The sequence below is a fragment of the Helianthus annuus genome, chromosome 2, assembly GCF_002127325.2.
Source record: "Helianthus annuus cultivar XRQ/B chromosome 2, HanXRQr2.0-SUNRISE, whole genome shotgun sequence".
Lineage (NCBI taxonomy): Eukaryota > Viridiplantae > Streptophyta > Magnoliopsida > Asterales > Asteraceae > Helianthus > Helianthus annuus.
In genome coordinates, this window is record NC_035434.2 from 122,243,790 (window position 1) to 122,264,550 (window position 20,761).

The window sequence follows — 20,761 nt, forward strand, 5'->3', positions numbered from 1 at the left end:
CGGGTGATTGCGAGTCGGTAAGCTGTCATTTTCACGTTCAGGTGCTGATGCAGATATAGTCAGATTAATGGTACATTATAATCAGGCCCAAATCAGGAAACTACCAATAGCATTCCACTAACAGTTTTCCTAATCAGGTTACTAGTCAAAGATGGATCAAAATCACAAGGGTTTTCATATCTTAACTATCATTCAAAGTGTTCTTCACATATTCAAACATATATTCAAGTTCTTCATAACATAAACAACGCTTATTCACCCAAAATCATGAACAACTATCAAAATACGATTTACTAGCATGCATCCTATATGACAAACATGTTCATTAGCCGATTTGTTTAGTTTAAACACCCACTTTTCGGATCCAACCCAAGTGTAACCAATCATCATTATTCACCTTTTTATCATACAATGAACCCATTTTTAACATCAAGCATTTATGCAAATTTCAACACATAACAAGAACATTCATGAACCGATTTCTTTTCAAACATCAAGCATAACTAAGTTAACTACCATATTATCACATAATCTCATCATACAAACATAATATGAACATTTTAACACTAAGCATTCAACCATAATCAACAAGAAATACTAACCGGTTGATGGGTTTCGGGGGTGTGTGTGAAAGCTTCCAACCGGGTGTGTGTGTGAGCCGATCCAAGTCCAAATCCGAAAATGATGAAGTGTGTTTGTGTTCTAGAGTTTAGGTGAGAGAGAGAAGTAGGAGAGTGTGTGTGTGTTCTTGTTCAACAAAGTGGTAACACTAACTAAGGTAGTGTATTTATATAGCCAAGTTCCAAGTGTTGCACCCTTAGTGGGTTTCGAGTGGGGTTTACGGCCCAAAGGCCCAACCGGCCACTAGGTTCTCGGCCCAAAGGCCCATTCGTTCACTATTCACTCGAGACCTCTTGGTCTCGAGTCGGGTCCGTTGTTTCGTGTCGGGTTCTCGGTTCACATATAACACATACACATATATATACAAATGCACATATAACAAGCACTTATCACATAAAAAGGTTCACATTATCATTAAGTTTGATCAGTCACTAGTCACATAGCGTACAAGCAAGTTATAACGAAAGGTTCTAAATTTCGAGTTGTCACACATATAGAGCTCGATATTCACTTTGTTCGTGAGCATGTTCAGAAAGGCCTGGTTCGTATTCTTCACATCCCCTCTCGGTTTCAAATACCTGACATCTTCACCAAGGGTCTTCCAAAGATCCTGTTTCACGACTTTCGGTCTAGTCTAACTGTTCGCCTTCCTCCCGCTTCGACTGCGAGGGTGTAATAGAATCGATAGTCAATATTTGTAAATAAAGAATAGATTGTCGTAATTATAGGAGAGATTGATTGTAAACTTATTCTCCAAGAAAAGGAGATCTGATGTATCCTCTATATATTGTTGTTCAACTATCAATGACAGAAAAGAGATTGAACCATAAATCTTTGAAGATCCATTGAAACTTACCCTCACCCCACCACCATCGCCACTCTTCTTCTCAATCTTAGACCTTAAAAAAAGAAATTTCACACAATTAATAAAAAAATTGGGAAGAGAGTTGACCAAATTCTGTACTGTACATTCATGTCACACCCCAACCGATGGCGGAAACATCGGGGCATGGCACTGAGCGAAACAGATTGTTCAGAAGTTTCCATAACAACTATTAATATCATTCAATTTAAATAGTACGTCCCATACCGTACCTCAAACGATAACAAGTCATTACAGATAAACACCTAAACAAATACTCTGTTCCGACGACTCAGATTACAAATAAATAAAACATAAATTGTCTTTTTGGTTTCTAGACATCCCCCTATGTCTTGACTCCCACATAGCTAGCAATCAGACATCCTAAGCACCTGTCACATACGTTAAAATAAAGTCAATACATAAAATGTAAAGGTGAGTACACAAGTTTGATATAGCATATAGTTTAGAATTGTTTACGAATAACCAGCATGTTCACGTAAAATAATGCAGCATGTTCGCTAATCGACATGAATTCTATCAATACCAGTGACTTCGAGTTGACTGCTACTGCAGTTCGAGTGCATGGTCGCCACTGCGCACACGCAAATTGAATTGTCCCTAACAACCCCCGAACGAACGGGCGCCGAGTCCAGAAAATAGTACTATCATTGTTAAGGCAGGTAGACAGCATTCATAGTACACACGTAACAAACAGGCATCATATTAGATCACGTATAGCATGCGTAGATTGGTTATCGATAAGATAGTATTGAGTTGTGTGATTGATATGTTTTTGAATAGTTGAACGTATGTAACACCCAAAAGTGCTAAAAGCCAAAAGGGTTCGAGTATACTCACAGTGGTTTGGTATGGATTGAAGGGAGCGCTGAGAGTAAATTAGCCTGAATGGTTCGATAGCATAACGATGAGTAACGCGGAAATGCAACAAGTGTTAATGGATCGAGTGGGCCGTTCGATCGGACAGCTGGTTCGATCGGGCGGGCTGTTCGTCTGGTTTGAAAGTCCGTTTGAACATTCCCACTCGATCGGCCGGCAGGCTCGATCGGCTGGTCCTTTCAAGTGGATTGTTTCTTCCTTTAAGGAAAGGATGTGTTTGTGTATGATGGTTTGAACTTTTGAAGTTTTAGTTGCAGCATTTGAAAACATCAAAGTGTTCTTACCTTTCAAGTCGGTCGATCGAACGGGCCGTTCGATCGGTTAGCCCAACCGATCGGTTAGTCACTTTAGTGTAATCAATTGGCAATGTGTCGCTCGATCGGGTGGCATGCTCGATCGGGTGACATTCCAATGTTTCGAAAAGGTTAAGTGTTGAAGTGTAATATCTCATGATTCGATGAGTAATGTTTACAATCGAGTGGCGTGATCGATCGAACATCACTTCGTCAATATCACACTTTGTGAATTTGTGGGTCCATGTGTTAGCCGATCGGCTGGCCCGATCGATCGGCTGGGTTGTCCGTTCGGTTGGGCTGTTCGATCGAACAGCCTAATCGTTCGGCCAGCCTTTCCGACCTGGTTAGCCTATCTCCTAACACTTGGTTATTCCCGTTAACTTGATGTGATCTCGAGGTAGTTTGACAACGAGTTGAACCATAAAGCTGAAATCCTTACTTAGTTCACTGGCTCGGGCAGGAATCACCCAAGTCTGGCCAGAGAACGGTTTGGGACCTTAGCTTAACGTTTAACCCGAAATCGGTAAACCTCGTAGGTAGAATCCGAATCTTGAACCATGTGTTTGTTTAGGATGATTTGTAAGTCGGTTCAAGCTCCGTTTTCACCGGTTGAGTGTAAAAGAGTTGAAAGATTGATGAAAATCCATCTTTCAATCCTTTTCCGCCGTGAAATGTTAAGATCTTTGGTAGATTTTAGGTTATTCATGTGGAAATCGGTTAGATCTAAGCTAATCATGGTGGAATGATGCCAAAACTTGGTGTTCTTGAAGAACACCATGATGACATCACCCAAGAACACTTAGATCTTGGTGATTTCACGGTTGAAATCCAAGTTTTGAAAGATAGAAAGGTGTAGAATCATTAGATGAACAAAAACGTACAAGAATTAGAGTGACAACTTACCGGATTGGAGAGAAATCTGAGAAATAGTGAAGAACAAAAGCTGGTCGGTCAGAGCTTTTCCAAAAGTGGAAAGAATGACAATGGCAGCCCTATTTATAGGCTTCCAAAAGAGGAAAAGGCCCACCCGATCGGCCAGGATTCCTGACCGAATGGGCTGCTCGATCGAACAGCCTGTTCGATCGGCTAGCCTGTTCGATCGGAATTCCTATTCGATCAGGGTTGTTCCTTTTTGAGATTTTCGCGACGGTTTTCGGTATTTCGATTTCGATGGGTGATGAATTGAGTAGGTTAGAATTCATATTCAAATTACTTTTAGTTCCAACTACTATATCTAACATACAATCATCCTTACACTACCATTTCGGGTTCGGTTTCGATTGAGTTCGTTTATCCTTCGAGCTTCGATATGATTTGATTGATTCACCACGCGTAACAACGTAAAATAAACATGCACAAGTAACACGTAAGGCACACACACACGTATAAAAGTACCAATTTCCCATACTTGAGTTCGATGATCGATTTGATTAGCTTGATTATTGATTGATTAACTTTATTGCATTGTTACTTCCTATTATTCACAGTCGATCGTCGGTTCGCGGTTAGATTATCGACCGATTAATTTGATTATACAACACTTACTCAACATAATACGAAAATATAAATAAGACTAAGTAAAATAAAGTTTAAGTCAACTTTAATTCCAGTAACAGTCAACACTTGACTTTGACTTTGACTTTTGGAAAACACGGGGTGTTACATTTCAGGTGATTGTTGAGAGAGCTGACAGAGAACAAACAAGTAGCTTTTTCTCCCTCTCTCTCTTATGTTGATACTATGAATAAACCAATTACTCTTTTTAGGAAGTCAAGCCAATAGTAATAGTATGGATATGCGTTTTCAAAGTGATTATGCACATTGTCTACGAGGCTTTATCAACGCAAGATGTGTATGTCATTGTAATGCAGATATTTAGTACCAGCTGACTTGACCGTCGGTCTGTTTGTTTATTTATGTGGTTCGTAAAAAGATCAAAATTAGCCCAGAGAAGGCTATATTTGTTTTCGTTGACAACATGTTACTGCCAACTGGTGAGAGCCATATTTTTGCCATCTACATATTCACACACCCAAGTCCCTATTTAGAGACCCTCGTATACGCCTCGTATAGGTCTATACGTAGCGTATAACCTTTTTCAATTTCCAAAAGAATATCTTATTATGTCATATTTTGTCTTATATACCTCTTATATGCCTCCTATAGGCCTATATGGGGCGTATAGACGAAAAAGACCATTTTACCCCTGCGTTATGCCTATACTGGGGGTAAATTGGTCTTTTTGCCTCTCTTATATGCCTAGTATAGGCCTGTATGAGGTGTATGTCTATAATGCAAATTACCATTTTATCCCTGAATTAGGCCTATACTGGGGGCAAATATGGCTATAATGGTCTTTTGGACCCCACTATACGACCAGTCTAGCCCTATATATGGAGCATATATATATATATATATATATATATATATATTCTCTTTTTAATATCCATAACACTAATATTAATTATAAAAAAACTCATATTAATATCAATAACACTAATATTAATTATGAAAAACTCATATTAATTATAATAACATTCATATTAATTATAAAAAAACTCATATTAATATCAAGAACACCATTATTAATTATGAAAAACTCATATTAATGATAATAACACTAATATTAATTACAAAAAACTCATATTAATATCAATAACACTAATATTAATTATGAAAAACTCATATTAATTATAATAACACTAATATCGTGTATTTGTTATTTTTATTTATTTAAAATAGAAAACTTGTTTTTGTATAAAATTTTGCTAAAACGATTAATATTGTATAAAATGTTTGTAGAAAAAAAAAACCCTATATACGCCCCATATAGGCTTATACGTGGCATATATGGGGCATGGGTCATATATGAGACCTATACGAGGGGTCCTATACGCCCAGTATAGGCCTATACGAGGCATATAGGAGCAGTCCACTGATTTTGATGTAACCCTATACGTCTCGTATAGGCCTATACGAGGCATATACGAGGCAAAAGGTGTCTAAATAGGCAGATAGGGTGTGTGAATAGTTTTAGTTTTATGAATTAAACTCGTATTTCGTGTTGCTTTCTAACAGCTGCCATGATGTCTGCAAATTTATAAGGAAAACAATGATGAAGATGGGTTCCTCTACGCTGATAATGGTGAAAATACATTTGGATATCCAGAAAACCATGCTAATGCATATACATAAATTATCCAAATCCCTGTCTGCAGATGTAAATATATGTTCATTTATTTATAAGGAAAACAAGGATGAAGATGGGTTCCTCTACGCTGATTAATTCATCATTCCCGTTTCTATGTCATCTCCGCTGGCACCTTCTAGTCCCTGAGTTAAACGTAAAATAAACATTTAGCTAGGATAATAATACCACAAAAATGTAAAGAACATTCTTGGTAACCATCTTAAAAATTGTGGATGCCCTTACAAACTCATAAGGCTAGAGGGTATGGTGATGGTCCTCCAAGGGAGGATGATCCGCCACGTAGGCGCCACGTCATAATCCTCCCAACGATGCTCCATCCCCCAAAACTAGAGGGTATAGAGGATGGTCCTAGTCATAGTCCTCCCCATCACTTTTATGTTTTTTTTTTTTTTAATCTTCTACTTTTTTTAATCTTATACTTTTTATAACATTTAACAATAAACTAACAAAAATATTTTCATTAATATTAAAAGACATTACATAAACATAAAAAAAACATACACTTAATAAAAAAAACATAAACTTAATAAAAAAACATAGAGCTAAATAATTCCATGCTTCTTCATGATGTCGGTTTGTAGTTTTTTCAACATCGAACGTTTCGGCTCGGGATACTTATCGACATCCATCGTTACTATATAATGTTGTTTTTGACCGTTGCCTTTTTGAAATATATATAAAATGTTGTTTTTGACTGTTGCCTTTTTGGAGAAAATCAAATTTTCTTTTGTTTTTTGTTTAATCCTAATGGCTACTTTATGGAGGGGCCCACTTTTTTTGCTTCGTCGCCATCGTCGAGAGTGAGACGGATAGGACGGGGACCCGGGGAGGGGGGGGGGCGGGTTGGTGTTGCTGGCGTCGCCGGACCGAGACGGGGATGGGGACGACCCCCATACCCTTCACACATGCCATTTGTCTAATCATACATAACCACCCTTTGATTGTTATACAACTAGGTTTATTTTACTACATATAGATGGTAAGTTCATCTACGCAGGCTACGAGATTTTACCTGTGCATATGCATTCCTTTGGTGTATTCAGTTACACCATAATTATATCTGAGCTCCAATACAGTTGTTTCTAGTTCTTCAGCATACCCCATCATTGCCAATGTGTACTGGGTTGCAAAACAAAATATTTTAGTAACTTAAAATAATACAGAAAAGTATATTAATTAAGAGGTGTACCTTTTGTTCTGGTCTATCAATTTTCCTGCATAACTTCATCCCCAATGCCTGCACAAAATTGGACCTTAGATATGTTAAGAAATTAAATGATAAAATAGTACCTTTTCGTAAAACTTGATGGATCGATCAAGATCACCAACACGAAGCATTACTTGACAAAGTGGTTCAGGAGTGGGTGGCCGTTCAACGAGTTCAAAAAGGTATCCATCTGGATCTTCAGCAAAAGCAATCACACTCGTTCCACCTATAACTGGGCCTGGCTCCCTTGTGATGGTCCCACCTTTTGCCTTAATGTCTTCAGCAAGTTTGTACACCTACAAAAAACACAATTTAGCATAAAAATAATCAACAAATTTTATATCATATGTAGTATTGTAACACATACATACACGGTAGCAATTGCAAATGCCCAAATCCGGTTCCAATATCGATCTTAACAACTCCATAATCTGTATATAAACATAAACCGTCAACCCATAAACATGGTACTAAATACTGTTGAAAGTGACACTACACTCCCATTCATGAAGTCTGATGTGGAAGCATGCAAAGGAAAATTATCTGCACGTGGGTAGAAGATTTCAAAGAAAGTTTGTTGAGCCTTTATCTGAAAGTTTACGTTATTATCTTTTGAATTGTTCGCTGAATAAGTTTGTTGGGTTATGCGAGTTTCATGCATATACCCGTTTGTTTCTTTAAGCTATTTAAAGGAGTATGCTCCTTCTTCTTTTTTGTACTGCAACTCATTGAAATAAGAAAAAGGCTCACTTTGCAATTATCTTGTTCTTTAATCGCTGTTTTTATCAGTGGTATCAGAGCACAGATTGCTCTCTACCCTTCACATCAATCCCTTTCCTTTCTTTCATTTACTCATGGCTGATCAAACTAGTGTTCTTCCTACTGCTCCTACCCCAATTCCAGTGTTCAAAGGAGAAGGTTATGATTACTGGAATATTCGCATGAAGACTATACTCAAATCCAGAGATCTCTGGGATCTTGTGGAATCGGGTATTGATAGCAAGGAGACTGACCAAACTAAGATCAAGTCCATGAGAAAACGAGATGCTCATGCCATGGCTTTGATTCAACAGGCTGTGCATGACACTCTTTTCTCTCGGATTGCTGCTGCTGAAACTGCCAAGGAGAGTTGGGAAATCTTGAAACTTGAATTTCAAGGTGATACAGAAGTAAAGGCAATCAAGCTTCAGGGTCTCCGCCGAGATTTCGAAAATCTTGTCATGAAAGAAGGAGAGATGGTTGGTGATTACTTCTCTAGGGTTATGGCCATTGTAAGTCAGAAGAGATCTTATGGAGAAGAGGTGACCGAGCAAGTAATTGTTGAAAAAGTGCTGAGGAGTCTCACGTCGAAGTTTGACTTTGTAGTTCCATCAATTGAGGTAGCTTATGATTTGTCAAAGCTTTCTCCTGTTAAACTCATGGGTTCCTTGCAGTCTCAAGAACAACGAATGCTGAGTCGTTCAAGTGAAAACTCAAATGCTGAAAAGACTGAAGAACATGCACTTCAAGTTATTCAAGACAACAATCGATCTCAAAATACGAGTGGCTTTCGTGGCCGTGGACGTGGTACTACGAGAGGTCGTGGACGGGGGAGAAACATGGACCGAAGCAGGGTTCCCCAGTGCTATGTTTGTAAAAAATATGGGCATACCTCAAAAGAATGCTGGTACAATCAGGACACTCAAGTGAATGTGGCTGAAACAAATGAGAAAGAAGAAACAAGTGAAGAGCAGCACCTGTTCATGGCATGCATAGAAGATGACAAGTTCTGCCTAATGATAAAATCCGATCAGGTATACAACAATAACCTGTGGTTTATAGATTCTGGGTGTTCCAATCACATGACAGGCTCACGGTCCAGCTTTATTCATCTTGATGAAACATTTAAAGTTGATGTGCAATTGGGAAACAAGAAGAAACTCGCTATTGAAGGCAAAGGAACAGTTCGAATTAATGCTGGTTCCAATGGTTCAAGGCTTCTCGATGATGTGTACTATGCCCCTTCTTTGGAGTATAACCTACTTAGTGTAGGACAACTCATGAAGAAGGGTTACTCACTGCTCTTTGAGCGTGATGAATGCATTATTAAAAACAATGGTGAATTTGAGCGTGATGAATGCATTATTAAAAACAATGGTGAAGTTATTATGAAGATTCACATTCTTGCTAACAACATGTTCCTACTGGATGTTTCCTCCCCTGAAGTAACAACAACAGGTGGTGACTCGAGTTCTCAGTTATGGCATAAGAGGTTTGCACACTTAAATTTTGATAGTATGAAGCTTTTGCATGATAAAAATATGGTTACGGGTATTCCTAGAATCAGAAGAACAACTAAATGTGAAGGGTGTTTACTTGGCAAACATACTCGAACCCCCTTCACATCTCATTCATGGAGAGCTAAGGCAAGACTTGAACTTGTTCATGCAGACCTTTGTGGTCCCATGCAAGTCCAAAGTCTTGGGCATAGCTTGTATTACTTTCTTCTGATTGATGATCTCACAAGGATGTCATGGGTTTATTTTCTCTCAAAAAAGTCAGAGGCATTTGACAAATTTAAAGTGTTCAAACAACTGGTTGAAAAGCAATGTCAAGGTTTTATAAAAGTGTTGCGTACTGACAGAGGGGGGGAATTTTGTTCGAAAGAATTTAACAGTTTCTGTGAGGAGCAAGGAATTAGAAGGGAACTTACCACTCCACACACACCTCAACTTAATGGTGTGGTGGAGCGGAAGAACCGCACCATTATGGGGATGGTAAGAAGTATGCTTAAAGACAAGGAGATGCCAAACTTCCTTTGGGCTGAAGCAGTGGCTACGGCTGTATACATCCTCAATCGATCCCCTACAAGTGCCGTTGAAGGAAAAACACCGCTTCAGGCATGGTCTGGAGAAACACCTGATGTGTCCAAGTTTCGGGTTTTTGGGAGTATTGCATACAAACATGTGTATGCACATGGAAGAAAAAAGCTAGATGATAGATCACAGAAAATGGTGATGATCGGATATTCAGCTCAAAGTCCCTCAGGTTATCGATTATTAGATCCTGTCACACGAAAAGTTGAAGCAACTAGAGATGCTACAATTATTGAAGAAGCTGCATGGAATTGGAAAGAGAAAAGCAAAAGTGAAAAAGCTGATTTTAATGTGGCTTTTGATGATCCCTTTTCAGTAGAAGTCTTGTCTCAATCAGAAGATGGTCCCACACCTTATGTAGAGTCAACTCCAACTAATATTAATATGCAGCAGACATCTTCTTATCAAATGTCACCCTCAAGTTCAGTAGGTACTACAATTGATGCTTCCTCAAGTCAAAGCATGCAGACTCCATTAAATATTCGACCTCTCTCAGATATTTATGCTACAACTCAGCCACTTGAACCAGAAGAGTACATTCATTTACAATTTGCCTTAAGTATATGTGATCCTCTTTGCTTTGATGATGCTGCACATAAGAAAGTATGGCAAGTTGCCATGGCCGAAGAGATTGCAGCAATTGAAAAGAATAACACATGGGAGCTTGTTCCTCTTCCGGCTGGTAAGAATATTGTTGGTGTTAAGTGGCTGTTTAAGTCTAAACTTGGTGCTAATGGACAAGTGATTAGACACAAAGCCAGATTGGTAGCCAAGGGCTACTCACAGAAAAAGGGTGTAGATTTTGAAGAAACGTTTGCTCCAGTAGCAAGGTTTGAAACAATAAGAGTAGTTCTTGCTGTTGCAGCACAGAGGGGTTGGCTTGTACATCAATTAGATGTAAAGTCAGCGTTTCTAAATGGAGAACTTGATGAAGACATTTATGTGGAGCAGCCGGAGGGATACAAGCTAAAAAATTCTGAAGACAAAGTGTATAAACTTAAGAAGGCTCTGTATGGCCTTAAACAGGCTCCAAGAGCCTGGTATGCTAAAATAGATGGGTACTTCACCAAGAATGGGTACAACAGAAGCCTTAACGAGCCAACCTTGTATGTAAAACAGATTAGTAATAATGATATCATCTATGTGTGTCTCTATGTAGATGATATCATATGTACTAGCTCTTGTGAATCACTCGTTTCAGAATTTAAACAAGGAATGCAGGAGGTTTTTGAAATGACCGACATGGGATTGCTGCAGTATTTTCTTGGGCTTGAAGTAAAACAGTCTACTGATGGAATTTTTGTGAGTCAAGGACAGTATGCTAGAAATCTTCTTGACAAGTTTCAAATGAAGGGTAGTAAATTTGAAGCACTTCCAATGAGTCCAGGTGATAAGCCTCAGCTAGAAGATGGAGAGGTTAAGGTTAATGAGACTCTATACAGAAGTCTAGTGGGTGGTCTCATGTATCTTACACACACCAGACCTGATCTGGCGTTCTCAGTTGGAGTACTTGCCAGATTCATGCAGTCACCTTCAAAGCAACACTTAGCTGCAGCAAAGAAAGTTTTACGCTATATTGGTGGAACGGTGGATCTTGGTTTGAAGTACGAGCGAAGAAATGATTTGCAACTTGTGGGTTATACCGATAGTGACTGGGCAGGATGCAAGGATGATAGTAAGAGTGTATCAGCTAATGTATTTTTACTCGGGAATGGAGCAGTTTCATGGTGTTCGAAAAAGCAGAAGACAGTTGCTCTTTCGAGCACTGAAGCCGAATATATCTCAGCTACTACAGGAGCTTGTCAAGCTATCTGGCTTAAGAGAATTCTATATGATCTTGGTATAAATCAACAGAAGGAAACTATCTTGTTTTGTGATAGTAAGTCTGCAATCAATTTGTCAAAAAATCCTGTTATGAATAGCCGGTCAAAACATATAGAACTCAGATACCATTTCATTCGTGATATGGTAAATCAAGGGCAGGTGAAGTTGGAGTTCTGTGGTACTAATGAGCAGCTTGCAGATCTTATGACCAAGGCAGTTCCAAGAGAAAAGTTAGTTCATTTGCGATTTAAAATTGGAGTGCAGGAGTGTGTATCAAGGGGGGGTGTTGAAAGTGACACTACACTCCCATTCATGAAGTCTGATGTGGAAGCATGCAAAGGAAAATTATCTGCACGTGGGTAGAAGATTTCAAAGAAAGTTTGTTGAGCCTTTATCTGAAAGTTTACGTTATTATCTTTTGAATTGTTCGCTGAATAAGTTTGTTGGGTTATGCGAGTTTCATGCATATACCCGTTTGTTTCTTTAAGCTATTTAAAGGAGTATGCTCCTTCTTCTTTTTTGTACTGCAACTCATTGAAATAAGAAAAAGGCTCACTTTGCAATTATCTTGTTCTTTAATCGCTGTTTTTATCAAATACAACTTTAAATATTCAGAAACAAACTGTATGTAAGCTCCACTGCAAAGTTTGACTCCTCGGAGCCGAACCCAAGAAAAGCATTTGAGTACTTCTCCTCTGGTACGTCCCTTTTCCTCACTAACTTCATCCCAAATGTTTCTGTGTAAAATCACCCCAATAACATATGGTTGAATGATCTAACGATAGAGTCGTAGTCTCGTAGAGATGGGTAATGTACTTTATGCTGCGCTCAAGATCACCAACACGGTATACTGCATGTAGGAATCGACGGTTATCCTTCTTCGGGAATTCCAACAACTCGGCACTTAAGGTGTCAGCCATACTGGAAAACGTTTAATTCCTAATCTGCACATGGTTTTATAGGTTTATGTTATAAGAATGAAACGAAAAACACATTTAGTATATCCATTACACATTGCATCCTACAAGTTACACATTCAAACAAAGTAACCCGAATCCAGTTTAACTATAACAAATAAAGTGAAAGCTCCTTTTTTTTAAATGATCACTTTAGTTCACAACCTAAGAATCATATAGATCCTATACTGTTGAACTAATCCTAATTTATAACTCAGTAATTCAAATAACAGGAATATATGCACTATTTGACGGCCAAAAGACATAAAACAAAAGGTACGCGTTCTAAACTGAATGGGTATGGTCCCAGATCTCGCGTCAGCATCGACCGCGAGTGACCATTACCCTTATCAAAACCCCCACTAGCTAACAACCTACTTGTGCCCATGCGGGAACGCGTCGACACAAGGGTTGAATCCAATCTATCTAGTAACAGAGGAGGACTTACATGGGACATGAGAACGGTAGAGTGATGCGACATAGCATCACATCTGGTGTATGAAAACGGAAGTATTCACAGCGATGTGGCATCGCACCGCATCCAGTGAACACTTCTATCAATACAGGAAAGCCTTACCTTAGGCATAGAAGAAGATGAACGTAGCGGTACGGCTGACACCACACCATACGGACATTTTCGTCACGACAAGGGATGCAGGCAAGACGACGATGCGGCTAGCACCGCATCTCGCGTATTCCTTGATCACAAGTAGGAGACGCGGTAACTTCAGATGTTACCGCACGTAGCGATGCGGCTTGCACCGCATCCTATGCACTCAAGCAAGTGGTACTGACACCACAGTGCAAGTGGCACCAATGGCAGTTACCTGTCAGAGCTACGTAAGCAATGGACTGACGTGGCGTAACCTCCATAACCGACGAGCCTGACACACCTGAAAAGGTGCAGCACGTCGTCAGTCCATCCATCATCATCCTCCTTCACTCCTCGGCTATAAATACCAACCCCAAACCAGGTTTGAGGTATCTTCTCACAACTCTCTCACTACTACTACTATCTTACTTTGCTTCTCAAGCAAACTACTGATTCTCACGCCGGAGAGTGGTAACAAGGAGCACCCCCCACCCCATCCTCCTTGTTACGAGTCACGGCTTGTTTCCTTGTGCAGGAGATCAACCACCGGTGATCCAGCCAGCGATCCTCGAGAGGAAGGGATTAACCCTTCTTGACGAGACCAGTGTGTTAACCCTGCCCGGTTAACCATTGTTTCATCATTGGCGCCCACCGCTACTCTTAGCATTTTCTAAACCATCCTTTTTCCTCTCTTACGATCATGACTGATCACCATAACAACACTGCGGATAACCAAAATCCTCCAATCCCAAACCCGGTAGGGGTCAATGCCTCGACCTCCCAACCCGGACACATTGGCACGTCCACACAAAGGAGCCCCTCCTTTATGTTCGGACATGACTTATCACAGTTACTATCTGTGATCCCACCAGGCATGACCATTCATGCCTGGTACGAGCAGCAGGCAGCCACGCTGACTGCAGCATACAACCGCGCTTGTACTGAAGCGAATATACGAGCTGGGCTTCCCCCAGCACCACACACCCCTGTTGAGCGTATTTTACAATACGACGGCAGGATACATGCACGCCCGGCTTCAAGAAGCCGACGTGAAGAACGGGGATCGTCTTACTGTTCGGTCCACACCCTCAACGAGGATGATTCCTCATACGGGTCCACACCAGAGGACCGGTACATACCCGCCTTGGCCCCCATGGCGAGGACAGGAGGCGATCAACCTCCAGACGCGGCCCAGGCATTCAGAGCCGATTGGGCCCACAACCATACACCGAAGGGTACGGTCATACCGACCCCGACGACCATAGCTACCGCGGTGATTCGCATGACACCAGTAGCAGACCGGGAGGACGCAACTATGTTCCTCCCAGTCATCCCCGCAACACATACCTTCGGGCGGCAAAGCGCCCTGCGAACGAACCATACAGGCCAAAGGCAGCGGCCGAAAATTCCAAGTTCGGCACGCGGATTGCCAACGCCCATGTCACCACGACAAAGTTCCCATTTAACGTTGGGAAATACAGTGGTTCGACCGACCTGGACGACCACATGAACGTCTTCATGGGCGCGGGCATCAACGGCCAGTGGGATGAACCCACTTGGTGTAATTTTTTCCCCCAGACCCTTACGGGCCTGGCCAGGGCATGGTTCGATTCTTTGCCAGTGGGATCACTGGATTCATTCGAGGACTTGCGTACCAAGTTCCTCGCACATTTTTGCCAGCAGCGACGCCACGAACGAGATTCGTGTGACGTCATGAACATCTGGCGAAGGGACGACGAATCGCTCGAAGCATTCGTCGTCTGATATAATAAAGAGTGCCTGGAGATAGGTGACGTGGCAGACCAGATGGCACGAAACCACTTCATCCGGGCCGTCAAGGACAGAGAGATGATCATGACCATCTCTGGCAAGGAGGGCTTGCCCAAAAAATGGGAAGATGTCATGACCGCGGTCAAGAAATACGCCCAGACACAGCGGTCACTCGAACCGCATGTGACAAAGGCAAAACCCCAAGCCGAAACATCCCAACAAGGGTCCAAGCGTAACAATAAACGCAACCGGGACGTTGGAAATCGCGATATTTCCAAACCATACTTCCCGCGAACCAACACGTCCGACCCAAAGAACTACAACCCCGCCCGAGACAGTCGGGCGTCAAAAAAAGAATCTCGGGACCGCAACTAGACCGAGATCACCATGTCGCCAAGTGAGGTCCTCCTTGCGGACCCACAGTTCTTGCGACCGGCCCAACCAATGAAGTCCAAGAAAAATCAGGACCTCACACTCTACTGTGAGTACCACAAGGACTCGGGCCACACCACCAACAACTGCATCAGTCTCCGACTGGAGATTGAGCGCGCCTTAAAGGAGGGGAAACTGCAACATCTTTTGCCAGGTGGGCACAAACCCACCAAGCGCATTACCCCTCATGGCGAAGGTACCTCCTCCGGGAAGAGAACCATGCACGTGGCTTCCACCCACATGATCGACGGAGGCAAGGGCAGGCCGCGAAAAGCGGCAAGAAGGCCGGGATGTGACTGGAAAGACGAGCAAGTCGTCTTTCCAAAAGTCCGAGGCGGACCGCGCGATAGGCGCGCCGTCGTCATTTCAGGCCAACTGGCACATTACTGCACCGAGCGTCTATTCATCGACCCGGGCAGTACATCTGATATAATCTACGAACAATGCTTCAACCAGTTCGACCAGGAGGATAAAGATCGGTTACAAGCAGTAGATTACCCGTTAACCGGGTTCGCAGGGGAAACTGTCTTTCCCCTAGGCCAGATTACTTTCCCTGTGCGTCTTTCCAGCGGAAACCGCATAAGGACAGAAGAGGTAAACTTCATGGTTTTACCTCACACCTCCAGATATGACGTACTCCTCGGGAGAGAATCCCAAGGAGATTTCAATATGATTACGTCGGTCCCCCACTCTGCGGTTGGTTTCCCAACCGAATCGGGGGTCGCGATAATCTACGCCCGCAGGGACGTCATGATGTCGGACGAAGTACGCCCGACCAAGGTCGCAAGGCCCACTCCCAACGACCAGCCAGAAAAATGGGTTCTCAACGCGAGATACCCAGAACAAAAGGTCACATTGGGTCACGCCTTGTCCCCGACCACCAAAGCGCAACTGAAGCAGCTTCTCTTCAGGAACCAAGACATCTTCGCGTGGACACCCGCAGACATGACCGGGGTCCCACGTGATATCGCGCAACATCACTTGAATACCATGCCAGGTATTAAGCCAGTGATCCAAGGCCAACGCCACCTTGGGTCAGCTAAAAATCAGGCGATGCAAGAGCAGATCGAAGAACTGCTCTCCGCAGGCATCCTGCGGGAAGTCAACTACCAGACTTGGTTGTCCAACCCAGTCATGGTAGAAAAACCGTCCGGGGGCTGGCGCATGTGCGTCGATTACAAAGACCTTAACAAAGCCTGCCCCAAGGATTGTTACGCGCTTCCAGAAATCGACGAAAAAGTCGATAATCTCGCACCATTCAGGTGGAAGTGTTTCCTCGATTGCTACAAAGGATACCATCAAGTACAAATGGCAATCGAGGATGAAGACAAAACGGCATTCCGGACTCCCACCGGAAATTACTGCTACACAAAAATGCCGTTTGGGTTGCGCAACGCGGGCTCAACCTACCAAAAGTTGATGAACGACACTTTCCGCGGCCAAATAAGCAAAAGTGTCGAAATCTACATGGACGACCTGGTCGTCATGAGCATGGAAGAAGATACCATGCTCACAGATATTGAAAGAACATTCCAAACTCTGCGAAGCGTTAACATAAAGCTCAATCCAGGGAAATGCTCGTTTGGAATGGAAGAAGGCAAATTCCTTGGATTCATCGTAACTAAAGATGGATTCAAGGTAAACCCGGAGAAAGTCCAGGCGATCGAGCGCATGCCATCGCCTTCATCGATGAAGGATATGCAACGGCTAGCCGGCAGGCTAGCGGCACTCAACAGATTCTTAGCCAACCACGCAGCTAAGTCTTATCCGTTCATCAAGACCCTGCGGAGCTGTTCAAAGAAAGAACAATTCCAGTGGACCGCAGAGGCTGAACAGGCCTTCCGGGAGATGAAGGAGTGTTTGATACAACTCCCAACTTTAACCGCACCACGCAAGGATGAGCCACTCATACTATACCTATCCGCCGCGGACAATGCGGTGGGTGCGGTACTAATAGTGGAGCAAAAGGGGGTTCAAACACCCATCTACTACATCAGCAAGATGCTCAACGACCCAGAGACGAGGTACTCAATAATGGAGAAATTAGTGCTAGCATTAGTGCACGCTTCAAGACGGTTGCGACGCTACTTCGTAAACCACGTCATCACCGTGCTAACCAATTACAGGATCGGCCCGATCCTCTCCAAACCCGACATCTCTGGGAGATTAGCGAAATGGGCAATCGAGCTGGGCGCGCACACGATACATTATAAACCGCGCCCCGCGATTAAAGGCCAAATCTTAGCTGATTTCGCCGCCGAAGTACCGGTGAATCGCATCCAAGAATGCGAAGAAGCACAAACTCCCGCACCAACGCCACCCTCCTCAGAGACATGGGCACTCTTCACCGATGGTGCCTCCAACGATGAAGGGGCGGGTGCAGGTCTGCGACTCGTCAGCCCTGACGGCCAAGAACTTACATATGCAATCCGCCTCGAATTCAAAAGCACAAACAACGAGGCAGAATATGAGGCTCTGTTAGCGGGGCTACGTTTAGCAGTCAAAATCGGCGTGCAACATCTGGAAGCCCACGTCGATTCTTTGTTAGTTGCAGGCCAAGTACGCGGCGACTATGCCGCAAAGGGGGACATCATGATCCTCTACCTCGAGCAAGTCCTGCAACTAAAATCCAAATTCGCTTCGTTCAATATTCGCCATATTAATCGAAGCGAAAACAAGTCCGCAGATGCACTATCGAAACTTGCATCCACCAGCTTCCAACACTTGGCAAAGGAGATACGCATCGAAATCCTGCAAAATCCTTCGGTACCCCTGCGCCAAGTCAACGTCATTCAATACGGTTCAACATCATGGATGACACCTATTATCGCATATCTACAATCAGGTGTGACTCCCGAAAGCAAATCAGAAGCACGCAAACTACAATACAAAGCGTGCCATTATCAAATGGGAGACGGTATCTTATACCGCAAATCATACCTCGGGCCACTACTACGATGCGTCAACCCCCAGGATGCCACATACCTCATTCGAGAGATACACGAGGGCATATGTGGCATACACGTTGGACCACGCATGGTAGTGGCCAAAATCATGAATGCCGGGTATTACTGGCCCGGCATGCACCTGGACGCCGTCAAAGAGTTGCGCAAGTGCATCGACTGTCAACGTCATGCTCCAAAAACCTTGCGGCCAAAAAACAACTTAGTCCCCGTCACAACCGCATGGCCCTTTCAGAAATGGGCAATTGACGTTGTGGGACCTTTCCCTGACGCTCCAGGTGCGGTTAAATTTATCATAGTGGCGGTTGATTACTTCACCAAATGGGTAGAAGCAAAACCACTCGCCTTAACCACTGCTATGATAACAAGAAAGTTCATTTGGGAACATATCATCCGCCGTTTCGGTTTACCAATGTGCATTGTCACCGATAACGGCACCAACTTCGCTGCCGACGAATTTCAAAAATGGCTAGAAGAACTACATATTGAGCACATATTCTCATCAGTCGCACACCCGCAAGGGAACGGCCAAGTCGAGAGTATCAATAAAAGCCTAGTCGAAGGGATCAAGGCACGGTTGGGAACGACCAGGCGTGGCTGGGTCGATGAACTCCCAAGTATCCTATGGGCTCACCGTACAAGCCCAAAAACAAGCAATGGGGAAACACCCTTCAGCCTAGTCTACGGTTCAGAAGCGGTGATCCCCGCAGAAGTAGGTCTCCCATCTCCTAGAATGTTGGCTATCGAAAAACTAGACAACAACATGGAACGCAGGATCGATCTGGACCTCTTGGAAGAAAGGCGCGAAAACGCTGCCATCAACGAGGCCAAATATAAATCCAAACTTGAAAAGTACTACAACGCGCGCGTCCGCGTTTGTACTTTCAACCCAGGAGACTACGTCCTACGCGACAATGAGGCATCTAATGCCGAGCGCCCAGGCAAACTCGCCCCCAAGTGGGAAGGACCCTACCTCATCAAAAAGGTCTTAGGGAAAGGCGCGTACAGATTGCAAACACTAGAAGGCGAACCTATCGCACGCACATGGAATGCGCAACAGCTTCGACGCTGTTATATGTAAGCCGCGTTCTTACATTTCTCTATGTAACCTATCGGGCCGCAGGCCATTTGCAAATAAATAAATAAGCAACTTTATACATTATTGTTTGTTATTACTATTACAAATGCGTGTTCCACTTTGCGGTATCCCAAAAACAGATTGGCAAAATCTTCATTCGCGATACCCATACAAAGTGGTAACCACACACAAATATTGTAATAGGCCATCAAAAGGCAAAAAGACTTGCATGATCATCCGGCCGGATAAACAAGTTTTTGTTAAACACTTAAACACAATTCCTGAGCCCAAAAAGGCAAACAATGGAAGTGACGCGGACTCATACGACAAAGGTATGGAGTACACTTGACCCCATTCACAAATGGGTAGAGTCCCGGATATATAAGCTTTTACAAAGCTTAAGCAATTCTAAAACCCTCACACGGTAAATAACAGAATTGATGCATACTCATACAACAAAAGTATGGAGTATACTTGACCCCATTCATAAATGGGTAAAGTTACGCATACATACGTTCAGACATGCAAGAATTAAAAACACTTGTATAAACTGAACAAAGAAACTTTGTATTCAAAAAATTCAAGCACCTAACATGATGCTTAAATGAATTTACATGAAGTTCCTATCCTATACAAGAGGAATACAAAAAGGAGGCACAATAGCCAACCTAAACCCTATTTTGTACCGCTGGTTCCCGCATCTCATCCGGCACCACTAGCGGGTTCTTCCTCTTCCACATCCGGATAAAGCATCCGCAAGCGGTCAACATAGTCCGCAACCTCCAAACAATCGTCCAGTTCCCCTACACAGGCAAGGGGCGTATCATAAAAGGAGGCTACGGCCGCTTTCAGGCGACCTTCGGTATCCACATCACGGAACCCGGATGCCTGATCAGTATAACCACCTGCGGATAATACATTGATATGCCCAATGCAGCGGTTATAACCAGCCTTAAAGCCAGCATCGCGCGCACGTTCCTTAACCAGGTCCAAACCAGATGCGGTCTCAGGGGCATTCATGATCGCCTCAACAATCTGCAATAAAAGGATCATAAGTCTTGGATACTAACCCAAGCAAATACAAAGGCAACGGATACTTACACGCGCGGTGCCGTGAGTCCGCAACCACTCACGGTCAGCTTCCAGCTGGTTAAAAGAGGACACCAAGGCATCCTTGGCCTCAGCAGCGGCGTC

The 20,761-nt window shown here is 43.0% G+C and overlaps 1 pseudogene; it reads right to left on the bottom strand.

Annotated features, from left to right (window-relative positions):
- Positions 1–5,961: 5,961 nt before the first annotated feature.
- LOC110897079 lies at positions 5,962–12,714 on the bottom strand (annotated as a pseudogene).
- Positions 12,715–20,761: the final 8,047 nt, after the last annotated feature.